Source organism: Borostomias antarcticus, assembly GCF_949987555.1.
Source record: "Borostomias antarcticus genome assembly, chromosome: 18".
Taxonomy (NCBI): domain Eukaryota; kingdom Metazoa; phylum Chordata; class Actinopteri; order Stomiiformes; family Stomiidae; genus Borostomias; species Borostomias antarcticus.
Window position 1 is genome coordinate 3,043,039 of NC_140251.1, and position 7,263 is coordinate 3,050,301.

The 7,263-nt window shown below is 35.2% G+C and overlaps 1 long non-coding RNA gene across 1 annotated transcript; it reads left to right on the forward strand.

The window, feature by feature from the left end:
* Positions 1-944: 944 nt before the first annotated feature.
* On the forward strand, positions 945-7,123 carry LOC311321043. The gene is made up of 5 exons (XR_014630861.1): positions 945-1,106; positions 2,374-2,443; positions 2,589-2,661; positions 5,050-5,114; positions 6,779-7,123. It is a non-coding gene; the product is annotated as an uncharacterized lncRNA (long non-coding RNA).
* The last annotated feature ends 140 nt before the right edge of the window (positions 7,124-7,263 follow it).

Genomic DNA, 7,263 nt, shown 5'->3' on the forward strand with positions numbered 1-7,263 from the left:
ATCAACAATATTCCCCAAGCATTCCTGTACAAAGTAGGCTAGACACATGATATGCTTAATAGGCTTTGATATACAAGATAGGCTTTGAGTAATTTGTAAATTGTGTAATTTGTAATTAGTTGTAGTCTTTAGAGCACATCACGGAGCCGGGAGGTTCCCTCCCTCCCTAGTGTTGAGTTGGGTATTGATGGTCTTGTTGCTAGGCTGTGAGTCTTTTTACAGAAATCTTCCACTGAAAAAGGCAAGAGCTACTCCAGCTTACATTTCATTGGTTGGTGATGGGGGTGGAGTAGTACCAAAGAGGTAGAGAAGCACAGCCCTATATTCAAAATGGAGGAGGCCTGTGTGCTTTTAGTTTCTTATGAACACGTCACAGACCAGGATCTTGATGTTCTTAACTTACATTATCTGGCTATTGTTCATATCAGTATCAATGAATGTTTACATCACAGAAAATAATAGCCTAGTTCATGTTTTCAGTTCAGAGTCATATTTAGTACCACTATACTGTTTGACACAGGCACTCAACTACTTAAAAACTTTGTATCAACCATTTTGATTTTGATATGGCCAACAATTTTTATATAAAATAAATTTTGCATGTTGATGACTCAAAGCAACCGTATAGGTTGTTGCAATAGTTATTTTAAAATGAGGGTGGTGTCAGTCTATCATGTAGGCTAATCCTATGTTAAGTATTGATAATCAGACATTTATTAGACTACAATTAATTGGTCTTCACAAATAGACATTTTCGTGCTGAATACATTTTAAATATGATAAAATCATAGGCCTACTTCGTTTTGTACACTAGTGAATAAGTATGTTTCAGAGGGCGTTGAGTGCGCATACGTTGAGAGAGAGAGGGGGAGAGAGAGAGAGAGAGGGGGAGAGAGAGAGTGAGGGAGAGAGAGGGAGAGAGAGCTGTGAGTATAACAGCACAGCGCTAGGGCGAAGGACAGAGAGAAGACAGCATTCGGCGAGAGACGAGGAGGATGGGGCGCAGAACCGTCGGAGAGAAGATGCAGCTAAAACGACCAAAATCGTCAAGAAATACGGCGCTCGACCGAAAAGATGACATGGGATAGCGCCTTCCTGGGAAATGGGTAAGACTTTCATCGAAAACGTACTTTTATGTGCTAAGACGAGTTGAACGGACGAGCTAAAATGGTGGAAAGAACGACGGTTCCATACTCTGTTGTAAAAATGGCCACGATGGCTCCTCAGCCAAGAATTATAAAACGGGTTTTCAGACTGACTTGTCAGTGCGGTTGCAATGTAATTCGTGTGATGTGTAGAGAAAATCTTTGTGATTCCAGTCAGTTTTGTTTACATTCAATGAAACATTAATTCATGGGAATACTTTAGAGTTTTCCCACCTACGCAGTTAAAATTTGCTTTGTCCTTGAAAGGGTAAACGCCCTTGTCTGATTATGAAACAGGAAAAAAAGAAACATGTAGAAATAATTCTTAAATTCTTGATTTTAGATCTCAGGATGATCTGAATGCAATACGATATATAATTTTTGATTTTATGTTTATGACGAATTAAGAGTTTTGTTCTAAATGTCATTTATTTCTGTTACTGAATACCTACTTCCAATTGTAATTATGGTAGACTTAACTTGTTAAACTTGAAAGCCCAGTCCAAGCACATGCAGATATACCTGCTTTGATATTTTAACATTTTTTATACATTAATTGAAGAAATAAAATATAAATTGACAAGTACAACAAACATTTGGGCCATGTAAACCTTTTATTATACACATAACATTGATGATTTATGCTTAAATGAATTGTCCACATCTTAAAGAACATTAAATATATGTTGAATCTAAAACAGGGTGTTGGCTGTTAACTCTTTGTGGTACTGATGGAAATAAAGTCACAAATAAATAATCCCTTTAAATCTTCTTTGGGTTATTCTTTCAGTTTAGGGGTACAGTTTCAAATGAGATAGTTCTTTAGTTGGCAAATGTAAATATATTGATGTGAAATTTAAGTGATTATTAAGAAATATACTTTCCCCCCTCTTCAGAGTCCATAATGCAAAGGTCATTAGTGTATAAGAGTACTGAAATCTGTGAACATACACTTTTATAATCTGTAAAGATAGTGAAAATTGCCTTTGTGTATTTCAATGTAGATTAGATGTAATGATTATCTTAACATTATTTAAGAGTAGTACAGTTCCCTGGGCTTATGATGTAGAAGACATGACAATAGACTATTAGTATACCTGTAAAGTAGCACAATATTGTTATAATACATTCTTAAAAAATTGAATTCAGACAAATGGTCATGTTTGAGGTTGATAAGGATTTTGCAAATCATAAATATCAGAATAACCATATTCATTTTGTCTTTTAGGAACCGTTAGCCATTGAAGAATCGGGTGAAAGAATAAAAAAACGATGTGAATTCTGTTCTGATTGGAACGGTAAGTTTACATGCAAACCAAACTTGTGATGGCTTAATTCGCTGTTTGGAAATTCTGCTCTTTACTGCTACATAAGACTGACCAGTAGGGTGTGCTGTTCTCCCGTTTTGATTTGTTATTGTATATTCTCCCTACCTTTTTGAAGGTGTGGCAGCTGTACAGTCCACAATATTGAAAGCTTGAGAAACTTGGATGATCAATTGAACATACATGAACATGTAAGTATGAATCTCCGCATTAACAAATACAAAATGGAAAATATGTCCCATCACCCCATTAATAGCTTGTTTTTGCCAACCAACTGATGATAATAACCATCAGAAGTGGACTATACCACCTCTGTGAATGATGATGGACATAATGGAAACTATCCATCAAGATATTTTCTATAAGGATTTCTCATTCTCATTAGTAGCTAGCTGCATCGACTCAAGAAAATCCTGCCCCAACTGGTTGGTGGCTAATCTTCATGGCCAAACTAGTTTATTGATATTGACAACCTTCATTCAAGTGACTCATTGAGTCCATGTAGTATTCTATTTAAACACATTTGTTTATTCGCCTCTGGATGATTGCTCGCCATAGTCAGTTATATAATTAGGATTCCTTTTTTTTGTAACTCAATTTTTTATTGAGATTCTGCAATATCCATAGAAACATCTTGCAGCATCATGCAATACAAAATTACAGTACACACAAAAAACAAATAAACAACAACAACATTGTCTGGCAGTTATTCTAAGTTCACAAATATGTTTTGATTGGACTGGTATATAATTAGGTTTCCATTGACAGATTTATTTGCCAAAAGCGGTGTCGTGTTAAAAAACACAAAAAAACTACTACATGTATTGGAAACGGAAGACGTCATTGAACATTTTTAAGTTCAACAAATATTTTACCTGTTTTGACAGGGCTGGATTTCACTTTTGTTGACTTTTCTTCATTATAACAAATTACTATCTAAACAGTTTTTCAAATAATTGACAAATACATGTTAAGACATGCAGAGCCCTTGATGTCATCATATAGCCTAACCTTATACAGTGTCTCTGCTGTTCCTAACGTTGTAAAGTGTCTCTGCTGTTCCAGTCATTTGAAATATCAATGTGGGACGAGCAACATGACAAGCACACCAAAAACAGCTTAATATTTACAAGCAGTTTACAAACAAGTTATATTCAACTAATCTATAACAATTGGTCACACTTTACAATAAGGGTCACAAAAAACATTAGTTAACTGTTAACTAATGCTTATTTAGGGTTAGGTTACTAATGTTAATTAATACCTTAGTTAAGGTTAGGGTTAGGTGAGTTATCCTTAGTTAACATAAATAACATTAGTAAATGGTTAATAGAGACATTAGTTAACTGTTAACTAATGCTTATTTAGGGTTAGGTTAGGTTACTAATGTTAATTAATACCTTAGTTAAGGTTAGGGTTAGGTGAGTTATCCTTAGTTAACATTAATAACATTAGTAAATGGTTAATAGAGACATTAGTTAACTGTTACTTAATGCTTAATAATGCATTAAATAATGTTTATTAATGTACCCTTATTGTAAAGTGTTACCCACCTGGTCATACTATACATTTGAACAATTACCGTTCAGGTGCAAGGTAATAAGCTGGTATGTGAATTACCGGAATTTGGTGAATATAAGTCAATTTGTGCAAACTCTCCATGCCAATTCATTAATGCAGCACTTTCCTAAGGATAATGGACACATATACCAAATCACTTTTATTCAACGTTGTAGGGTTTTGCGGAATTTAGTTTTTGTGTGTGATGTCATTACATCCAGCTGAACTGCAATGTGGTAATTGACGAGAAACCACCAACTTGCCTATGTCACGAAGACTTGAAATGCCGCACATTGCAATGCTAGCTAGAAGTTTGATGGGGTCTATTTGAGTTTTGTTAAAATAAACCTATTTTTAGAACTTTTTTTATCGGTTCAATTAATGGATACAGGAACAGTAGACTCCTTGAGTACTGGATAGAGTGATTGCCTTTGGTGCTGGAAACCCAAGTTAGTGTTCCACTCAGGCTGAATTCTACATTCATGTTGGGGAAGGAATGGTGGTTGCAAGGCCATTAGAAAAGCCTGCCTCTGTTGTGGTATTAGTAAAGGATAGTCTCAGTAAGCCCACCAAAAATATTGCACAAGCACTTGCCTCTGGCCTGCTTCTGGATTAGGGTTTTGTGACAAAACAAAGATTTGGAAAGGAAGTGCTCTGGAAAGGAAGTGCTCTGATGTCTCCACTGTCTCAGCATTCAAATCATTTCCGTTTCCGCTACTTCCGCTTGTTCACCGTTCGGATTGGCTTGAAATCCCTTCCCTGGGGACACACTCCAGTTCCATGCGCGAGGTGTAGATGGCTATTCTATTCTAAGGCCTGTATTCATTTCACTAAGAAGACTGCTAAAGAAGAGATTTATGGCATCGCATGTTTGAACTGCTGCATATCTAATGATTAATGGAGAAAGTCTTTCACCTTGCATTTCTGAATAAGATGTGAAAGTTCATATTGTTTTTGATTTAAGCCAGCAATTTTTTTTTTTTTTTTTCTAATTTAATGATTTCCATCTCATCCCTTAGCTTACAGAATCAAGATGAGGACTGACTTCCTGTTGTCCTTTCCCTTGGAGCTAGAAGACAGCTCTGTAAGTTGTATAATTCTTACGTGCTTAAAAATTAGAGTAATTTTTGTTAAATGTCTGATGTCCAAATGTATCTGTTGCTAATGTTTGTTAGTATAGTGTTTTTTTGTGTTAAAAAAAAATCATCATTGCACAGTGCAGTTGATACAGTGAAGTAAGCTGTGTAGAACATTGTAGCAATCTAGAGCTATTTGCTGACAAAAGAGAATACTAGGTATCAACCTAAACCACAGAAGTGGGTTTCAATTCAGTGACTGAACAAAACCAATATAGATAAGACACACTTCCCTTCTGCCTACCTGTGCCAATGAAAGACTCAGTAAGACAGTAAAGTATAATGTTTGTGTTATGAGTGTATTGGGAAGGTATTGTTAAAAGTATCTTTTTTACTGCAATGATTGACACCATTATGGAACTTTGAATCTCTTTCTCTGTCACTTTTGGACTTTTCATCTGCAAAACATTTACCATGACTTCAAACACACCTCTTCCATCTTTCAACATTACTTGTTCTTGCTTGTGGCATAAGCCAGGCCAACATTTTCATTGAAAACCAAACTTCTGCAGCCTCTACCTGAGCCTCTTTTTGTTTGTCTGTTTATATTTGTTTGTTTTACAAACTCTACTTAGCTGTTTGGTGTAAGGTTTGCTTTTTGTTTAGCTTTTTTGCTAATTTTGGCAGCAAGGCAAGGCTTGGAAATTCTGATTTAGGGTTACCTTGAGTAGTTAAAAGTTTACATTGGGTAGTTTACTGCTTGTTAAACTTTAAATGGTTAACATTTCCTTTTGCAAGTCATCCATTGTCCAATGTGTTGGTTATTTCTGTTTTCAAGATAAAGTGTAAGGAGGAATAGCCTATCATGTGATAGTTCTGCCTTATCGTTGCTGTTACTTCTCTTTGGGGAACCTGGTACTGTGCTGGTTTTGTTGATCATATTTGAATAGTTCATGCAATTCTTTGCATGCAATGCTTGATAACAGCCATTCTGGTGAGTGCCTCCAATAATGGGAAAAAGATCAAGCTGCAATACTTTAGTAGGTAGTAGTAGGTGCTGGTAAAAGAGTTAAGATTCTTTTGTTACCATGTTTGGCTCAATCCATCATACACATCCAGATTTGTTCTTGTGAGCCCCCTTGTGGACAGTTGAGGTATTATTGAGTAGCTTGGAAAGATAATAATCTCGTAATACCATAACTTTATATTATCTAACTTCACAAAAATGTATATTAGCAAATCAACATGTCAGCTCTCATTTTACTTTATAGCATTATAAAAAATATACCAGCCTATTTGGTCTAAACCTTACAATGCTGAATTATTTTTAATGAACAAACGTATTTCAATTTGGATTTCTTTTTTTAATTATCTGCTTAAACATGCAAATTTGCTGTGTACCCTGTTGGGCACAGAGGCCATCTCAACAGTGTGACGACAAGTGAAAAGTATATTTTTTATTTTTGTAGAATTGAAATGTTATTCTGTGCGATGATTTTACAGTCTAAAATCATGCTTGCGTAATTTTTTGGATGGACACTTAATATTAGCATTGTTAAGATATTGCATTTAATGCATGCAATTTTAAATTGATGGGCTTTGCACACATGTATTATTCCATTTGTCATTTAGGTTCACAACTGAATTTCCTTTTGTTTTTGATTCCATTAAGACCCCATTCAACCGGACATGGACGTGGAGGCTACGTGCATTGAGATCAAGATGGTGGCTGTGATTTTTTTTTCCTCGTATTTTGGAAAAGTTGACTGCTCCTATATTTTTCTTTTTTATATAACTTTTTTTCAACTTGATCAACAAGCGGATCTTTGGAAAACCATTTCCACTCTGTGCTTTGGGCTCCATTGTGCTTATTTAGATAGATCTTTCGACTCAGATGTTTGGACTCAAATGTTTGATCATTGCTATTCGCTCCTTCAATTGCATCCAAATTGTAAATATACGGTACATTATATTTTACTGTACTGTTTCAATTAGAATGCTGAATAAAATGTATGATACTTAACCATCCTGACTGTTCGAGTTTTATCGACTTTTAAGATATTTACTTTTAAGATATTTGAACACTCCAATTAGGCAGCCTACACTTGATAAACCCAGTGAATTGATCTTATTTTATTTTAATGAAATATTTTCATT